Source organism: Pungitius pungitius, chromosome 7, assembly GCF_949316345.1.
Source record: "Pungitius pungitius chromosome 7, fPunPun2.1, whole genome shotgun sequence".
Lineage (NCBI taxonomy): Eukaryota > Metazoa > Chordata > Actinopteri > Perciformes > Gasterosteidae > Pungitius > Pungitius pungitius.
Genome location: NC_084906.1, coordinates 949,072 through 957,388, shown reverse-complemented (window position 1 = coordinate 957,388; position 8,317 = coordinate 949,072). Strand labels below are relative to the sequence as shown.

The window sequence follows — 8,317 nt, the reverse complement described above, 5'->3', positions numbered from 1 at the left end:
AGAGTATCAGGATTGTATTGCTCCCTCCAATCATTCACAGACAGCTTTATATTTCAGAACAAAAAATAACTGTGTGCAAATGAAACAGGAACTATTAATGAACTGACAGAAAACCGTGGTACTTCACTCTCAATCAACATGCACTTCCCCAGTGTTGCTGCCATGGCCTGCACGATGACTCCCAGCAACGGAGCCACCGTGTCTGATTTTGATAAGGACGGTGACCTGGAGGCCTGTTCCCGGCTACCTTTTAAGAATTTGTATAGAATGACATGCAAAACATAGCTAATATTTCAATTAGGTGGAAGTGCACAGTCATGAAAAGCCGGGGTTGACCACGCTGTGAACCTCTACTCCAAACTGCAAAGCCACTGGGTGATGCGGGGAGGTTTGCGTGATCTTCTCCCAGTGAGTGGATTTTATTATATATACAAAATGAATGTATGCAGGCAACGATATGTGAAGTGTATTTTTTAGAAATCCCGTTTAATCATCAACAAATAGCTTCACTGAGAGGTGATACATAATACATGCATCATGCTGTCAAACAGTGTAAAGTTAACACTGGGTACAGAAGTTATCAAATGTTCACACTAACGTTTAATCTGATTCTAGGGGAACAGAAGACAGAAGCCACGTCCTTCAGGTTTGCTTCATTTATTTTTTTTACATTCTGTATTTTATGGGCGTCACTCTCGAAAGAAATACCCAATACGGTGCTAGTGTGATCGCTTAGACCCACCTTTTTACACAGTTGCTATGCCTACTACGCGTCTCTCTTTGGTGGACAGGAAGGGTAACCAATCAGCGCCGAGGTGGGCGGGAGTTTGCTCACACACTGAAAACTGCCTGGTCGATTTTTCTACTACTGGGATCAAACCGTGGCGGCTGCAAACAAGTGTCGGACGGCGGCTGACGAGCAGTCCGGGGATGGGAAATGCACTATAAACGCAGTTGGAAAAGTCCGTACAGGTATTGAACGACTCCTTTTTTTTCTTCATTTTTACCACCTTCGATTATGTGAGTACAACAATTCGGCAATGGGTTCGCAGGACTGGGCTAATGCTAGGCTATTCAAAACATCGAGTGGCTCGTGCACGCTTGTGACACCGCCAGCACTAACGGACACGTTTGTTTGACACATGAACGGAAATAAAATGAGCACGAACGAGAAAGTTGATGAGAGACGAGCGGACGTGTCGGCTTAAAAAAAAAAGTGCGTTAAATACAACAGTAAATGCAGAATTTTAAACGTAGTAGGTAATGTTCACTCTCGAGAACCGACATGTCTCCAGAAGCGTCTGTGTGGAGGGGACGGTGGACTCATGAGATAGTTACTCATCTTTCTGCCGTCTAATGCTCAAAGTCATTAGGGGAGCTGAATGGCTTTTTGTTCATATGGTCCTCATGTTTACACATGACAGCTCGTGTAAATTGTCATTTCTCTACAGTCATGTGGATCTGTGACTTGATCACGATCAATGCTGTGGCAGATATTTGAGGGTTTTTTAAATCCTGCCATGGTTTGGACTAGACTAGATTTTTAAATGGCCTCAAATATGTATTCTGTTTTTCACTACTTTAATGTTTTGTTGCTTATCAGTCAACATTTGTGTTGAAACCGAGCAAAGCTGAAATCGCTGATGATTCTGCCCTTGGTTTTACTTTGTTTGAGAAGTAAAAAAAAAAAGAGTTTAATGAATGATCAGGACCTGTTTTAGGGTTTACTGTCAGGGTTAAACTGAAAAACACTAGAGAGAGTTCATCTGTTCATGTCTGAACAGATGAACTCTTCTGTCTTAGATCTCCCATGTGAAGGCTCCAGGTATGGCAGGTATTTAATGCCTTGCATTGGAGAATAGTACTTAAAGACCCACATGGTCCAGCTCTTGTCAACTATTTATAAAAAACTTCTACAGAGGAAGGATCTGATCAAGTCGGGGTTTTGATATGTGATTGAACTTGGATTGTGTTTCATATTGTTGATTTGTAGGTTTTTTTTTAAAATACTGCATTATGGGCGTACCTTTAACATTTGGATGGACGCAGATGCAGATATGCCTCAAACCTTTATGGTAAAACAAACCTATTGGGGGGGGGGGGGGTGGCTTATTGGTCCATGGCAACAACATCCTTGATTTCCTCCCACTTAACACCTCCTGTCGTGCTCTTTTCTATGTATGCAAAAAATTCGATCTGAAAAATTATCTTATCTGAAATAAAATGTTTAATAAATAAATGTTTTTTGGGGGGGGGGTTGAGTTTGTCACACGCTTGCATCACTCTCAGGATGTTGCACTAAAACAACCAGACTCCAATTGCCCTTTGACTGCCCGAGAGAGGTTTGGTTTTCGTATCGTTATAACAAACTCCACCGTATTTGCATCTCGACGCGGCCCATCTGTCTTCTTGTGCTTCACTAGTCAGACTGCCAGCGCCGTTTCCCTCCGCCTGCTTCTGAGCGCAAATGGCAGGGGTTGAAAAGTGAGTGTAATGATATCAAAGCGGTAAACAAGGTTCTCCCTGGTGCCTCGGCTTCAACAGGAGTGAGACCCTTTCCTCGCTCGGTGCAGTGCGTCAGGTCTGAGAGGGATGGAGAGAAGGGAGACGAGTTAAATGATCACTGAATCAAAATAACTCCATCAGAGACTCCTACTCTCACCTCTCAGGCCCAATCTTGGCCACTCACATTTGCCGCTGGGGTTTGAGTAAAATATGAACCAATATTGGATGGATGAGATAACAATTTGGCTAATTTGTGTTAGCCTTGTGAGTGAGCTCCAGGTTGGGTTCTAGCATTGTCACTATGCCAGACAGTATGTTGAATATTACATGACAACATATTGCACAGTTATCTTAGCTGATGGGTCATCAGTGACCCAGCACTGTGATTCCCAGTAGTGCCAAGACATTTGTAGATGTGGAGAGGACATCTGGGGTGCGTGAAAGCACTTTATGCCCAAGTTAAATCTTGGATCATTTCAGATGGCAGTGTTAACCATTTTTTTTATTTTGACGTGTGCAATATGGAGGCCCTTTCATTTTCAACGCTGGAATGGTCAGTTTCAGGCAGACTGTTTTGTAGTCAAATGGTGAAATTGCTGTATGACCCCCCCCGACAGAAAGGAGAAATACTCCAGTTTAAATGTGTAGTTTCAGGCTGTCGCAGACAGTGAGGTTGGACACTTGAGAACATGTTAGAAAGGTCTCCAACCCTCTGGGTGGCACCAGTTTCTGTTGACTGGATGTTTCCTCACAGTCATGCAGCTCGATCAAGGTCCGATGCTGCTTGAGGAGTTTGACATCTCCGCACGTCAGAAATTGCAGGTGTCTGAGAGAAGGGGTAAAGGTAGGGAGAGAAAATGGAGCCGACGAATAAACCCGACCGGTTTTGCATTTCAATTTGAATGCAGCAACGGTGTTGCCATGCACGCGCCTGCAGCCTTAATCAGCCGCACTCTTCACCTCCCCTGATGACCACTCTGTTCCCTTTTGTGACCCGTAGGGATCTTCTTACTTTGACTTATTGTGAACCATCCCCCACACCCCCCAAATGGCGCTCCTATAACACATTATATGGTGCCAATGACGAATATGAATTATACATGTGTAGCCTTGCATATGTAGGCTATAGTGCTGCAAGGCCTTCGTTTTGCTTTGCCAGGCAGGGCAGAACCCAGAGGCAGGATGCACGAGGCAGTAAACAGTCCAGCTGATGACCACACTAACAAAACTCTCAGGACTTTTGATTTGCAGCGCAGCAAATACCGAGTGCTGTTATGAATATTTGTTTAGAATTCCAGGCAAGAAAGGGTCGTCACCCTGCTGTGAAATCGTGTAGCTTAGTGTAAAACCAGGACCTGACACCCAGCCAAACTGTCCTCGTAGCAGATGGCAGGGTCCCGGGGCAGGATGGTCCTGCATCTATTTCTAGGTTACTGGTTCATTTCATGCATTTCTGTGCTCAAACAGGGAGCGGAAAGGAAAGAAGGGTTGTTTAATAGGGCGATTTTAAAGGGTGATTTTCAAACTTTCAAGGTTTATTTTCATTAAAAAGCAATCAGCCCAGAGGATGGAACCTTTGAACATAAACAGTTCAAACTGTGTATTTAAACACAGTGTGACCTCATAGTGACCTTCATTATCATTTGCTTTAAAATTCAGTTCATTTCATGAGCAGTTCGCGTTTACTTAGCTTGAACTTTTGACCGTTATGTAACAAACACCAAATGTGAATAATTTGTCAATTGTTTTACTAAGAATAAAAGAACACATCTCAGGTAGAGGGCAGCACGTCGTACACAATAACCTGCAGGGTCTTCACCAGCAGCTGCACTGCTGCAAACGTGCTCGTCTCCCTCCGCGCAGCACGTCGACGTGTTCGGTGAGCGAGTCTGCTGTCACGCTGCTCTCTCGCCCGTATCGGCCCGTCATGCCAGGGCTTGGAAGCGATGCCCGCCTGGCACGTTGACATAGACTGGACGCGACTGGGGTTGTGTGCTGCTGTGACAAAAGCACATTCAGGCCACGACAATGGGGAGCTGACGGCCCCAGTTGTGTTCATCTCTCTCTCTCTCTCTCGCCTATTGTGTTTGCTGTCTCACTGTTCTGTTTGTTTGGTCTCGGTCACTGAAGGCTCGACTACACCAATAAGCTGTCTTGGTAATTAAACACAGGGTGTCATTCTGTCATCATCATCTGTCCGGTGATGGCGCTGACGTGGTCGTTGGTTCCGCTGCGTCATTGTTAAAGTGCAGCCTCTGGTTTAAGTCCTCGAGTGTTTTGTTGACGCACTTGTCTTTGTGGGATGTGCTGACAATTTGGGGGCGCTGAATTTGTTGTTGATGACAGCCATCTTTCTCTTTCATAATAGACACACAATGATTCAGCACCTGGATAAATGGATATTATAAATTTAAAGATGCCCACCTGTGTGGTGGGATATTCTAAAGAGCTTTTTTCTATTTTGTAGCATGATTGATCACCCCACATAGGTTTTATTGTCATTAACAATAATTAACCCGAATTAGAGAGTGCAATTTCATCAAATAAGCCGATTTACAACTTGGATAAGTACAATTTAACTGCTACAATTAGTGTTTTTAGTTGAGGTGTGTCTTTAGTTTGCATCATGCGATGTAGAGGCTCTCTACGGTCCTGATGTCATCAGTAGGGTTGGGTATCGAGAATCGATTGGAATCGGGACTAGCTTTGCGATTTACCCGGTATCGTTCAAAAGTTTAAAATTCGATGCCTAGTTTTGATTCTCAGTCCGCCGGCGCCGACCGGAAATAGAAACCGCTGAACACCAACAAAGAAGCGTCCACCGGAAGTGTTAGCATAACAGCACGATCGAACATGTGTAGCGTGCGTCGGCGGTCCAAAGCGTGGTTACACTTTTCGAAACAAACCGAAAACTCGGCAAAAAACTCCAGGTTGTTGTGACGAATCAGACGAGTGTGCGCGCGGGTGCCGGGTGGCCCGAGCGGAGCGGTCCTCTGTTAAAATGAGCAGTGAGGCTGGCGCTGCAATGAAAAAAAAGATTGTGCTAGCACTCACCGCGTCGACCGCTAGCACACCCGACCGCTAGCCCTCCCCTCCCCGACCGCTAGCACCCCCCCCCCCCCGACCGCTAGCACCCTCCCCCCCGACCGCTAGCACCCCCCCGTCAGCGAAAGTGTCCCTGGTTTGAGGTTGGGAGAGTTGGCCCCCCCTGTGTGCTCCGCTGCCTCTTCCTCTGGCTCCAAGGGCCCATCAGTGGGAGCAAGGTAACGTTTAAGTACCTGCAGCATCATCATGTGGAAATGTGTTTTTGTGGGGTTTCAAAAATAAAGCTCTCTTGAGGAAAGTGTACCCCTGTTAAAATATATTCATAATTGTAATGTTTATACAATATTCAAGTTCATAGTTTGATAATTATATTGTAGTTGAAAACAGCCCTGTTAGAAATTCATAGTAAAGTTAATAAAAAGTTCATAGAATTAACATTGATGGAGACTATTTCCTTGAGAAAGACCCTTGGTTAGCTAGCTTATTTAAAATATAAAATAAAATAATCTTGTTGAGTGTCTTGCTTTCAGTGAGGGAGGAACAAGCCGCTTGGCAGATGCAGAGCGGAGTGTGCGGGTTGGGATGTAGGGTTTGACCGTGTCCTGGACGTAGACTGGACCCGATCTATTCACAGCATGGTACGTGATTTGAACTGGATGCGGGCAGCCACTGGTAACCAGTGGAGAGAGCTGAGGATTTCAGAAGGTTGAGGACCAGTCGAGCTGCTGCATTCTGGGTGAGCTGCAGTGGTCGCATGGCGGCAGCAGGGAGACCTGCCAGCAGAGAGATCCACGGTAAAGTCTCGCTCCGAATGAGCGGCCGCCGCAGTGAGCCGTCCCCTGCTGGGGGGGGTGGCAGAGGGGAGTGCGGAAGGCGCTCTGGCTGCAGGGAGAGGGAAATTGGGCCAGACACAAAGTCCTCTCTCCTCCACTGAGACAAATAAGGTTTTAAACCAATACTCAGGGACACACGCTTCGATCCGCGCTGCAGTCGACTTCTCTGGACTTTAGAAATAGAAAACCTTTGCTGCCGTCTGAAATGGCAATGACCATAAAGATATCACTTTTTAATTTTTTTATGTGTCCAATACTGTAGGTAGGGGCCTTCCTATCTCCCTGAGCTATACTTTGTGTGCTCAAAAGCAAATGTTGGTATGTTGTAAATATGATGACAAAAGCTTCACAGAGCCACTTGTACGGCTTTGAACTAGGTCTTGTTTCTCCATGGTGCTACACTCGATACAGCTTTGATAGAGCAGGAAACAGGGCCACACGTTTCGCTGTGTCAGCGTTTCTGGCTGGTTGCACCGTTTTGCATTGTTTGCATCCGTGGCTGCGAGACGCCTGCTCTCATAGAAGAGATCCCAATCTCAAATATAGCACCTTGAATAATTCACCCGGTCAATTACAATTTTTCAATTGTTATTTCTGATAATGTAATTAACAAAGTGTAAAACCAATGGAAACGTGCTGTTTTCAGGTGAAATGGCTTGCTGATCTTTTACTCCTTGACCTGGCCTTCACTCTACGTCGGTGCACTTTTCGGTTCATCTTGTCCTTCACCCGTTTGGAGGCTTGTTTATTACTAGCTGTTTAGTTTTTTTTTCTCCACCCACCTAGCCCTCTAACTCTCCTTTTCTGCTGTACTCATTTGCGTCATTTTCCATCGCCCTCCTTTTTTTGCTACCTGAGCTTGTGACAAATGTGCCTGTTGGGAGGGTTAGTGAAGCCTCTTTATGCCACGCTTGGCTGTGTCATTTCATTTAACCCAGTTTCTGCTGTTATTTGGCTCTTCGAGCCGCTGGAGGTGGAGGAGGAGGCTGTTCTCTGGCTCCATCTCTGACAGTGTGACGCGGGGGTGTAATTTCCGATCCAACCTCACTCATCTCTCAGAGGAGGGAGAGAGGCAGGTGGAGGTAGTGCGGAGGCGGATATTTGTGTTGACCTTCCCGCCCTCTCTTTCTTCGGAGAGACGTGTGTCTCTCTGGCAAGAGGAAAGTGGAGAGGGAAATAAAAGCAGAAATGCGCAGTATGGGATTCCTAGAGGAAATAAATGGGGGGTGTCTGTGTAAAAGGCTTCTTTTCACTTTGCCCCATGTGCTTTTCTTCGGTCCTAATTTCTCACAGCAGCCGTGTGTGTGTTGTGTGCGCGCGGCACAGAGCAGGAGAGGTCAGTGTGTCCATTGATAAGGCGGCTCGCCTTGTGTCTCTGACCTGCTGTCTGTCTGTGGGCGATATGAACCTCACCTCAAACCTAGTTCCGGGTTTTTAATTTGTTATTTTACACTAGCATGATGTGGCAGAGGGGATGTCAGCATTTTGGTCCAACAGCGACTGGGTGGATTGCTAGATTTTGATAATGAATATTAAAGAATTTGGGGATTCTCTAACTTTCTCTCTGTCGCCAACATAACCTGACCATTCGTAGTTCCAAGAACCAGGAGAGGTATTTCCATGGGCAAACATTGACATTCTGGGTCTCCTGAAACATTTTAAGAACAGGATCCATTTACTTGACAAAAACACAAAACTTGGCCTCAAGCACGGCTGCATTGCCTTAGTCTTGTTTATTATTTCACCCTTTTCAAGATCTTAGGGTTTTAGGTCGAAACCAGTTTTTAAATTATGTATCGGACCAAATAAATACTTTTCAAAATGTACCTTCTCCTTGCCTCAAAGTAGAGAAGAACTTCTCCTTCGACATTTTCTCGGGATTGAAAGTAATCCCAATTAATACGTCTGCGTGTGATTATTCTGTTCATTTAAAC

General features: G+C 45.4%; 1 protein-coding gene across 1 annotated transcript in view; it reads left to right on the top strand.

The window, feature by feature from the left end:
- The first annotated feature begins 837 nt into the window (after nucleotides 1-837).
- The window catches only part of fcho1 (FCH and mu domain containing endocytic adaptor 1), a 35,547-nt gene continuing 28,067 nt past the window's right edge, over nucleotides 838-8,317 (top strand). Inside the window, exon 1 of the mRNA XM_037468941.2 lies at nucleotides 838-972. The gene's annotated coding sequence lies outside the window, so the exon portion shown is untranslated. The remainder of the gene's footprint in view (nucleotides 973-8,317) is intronic.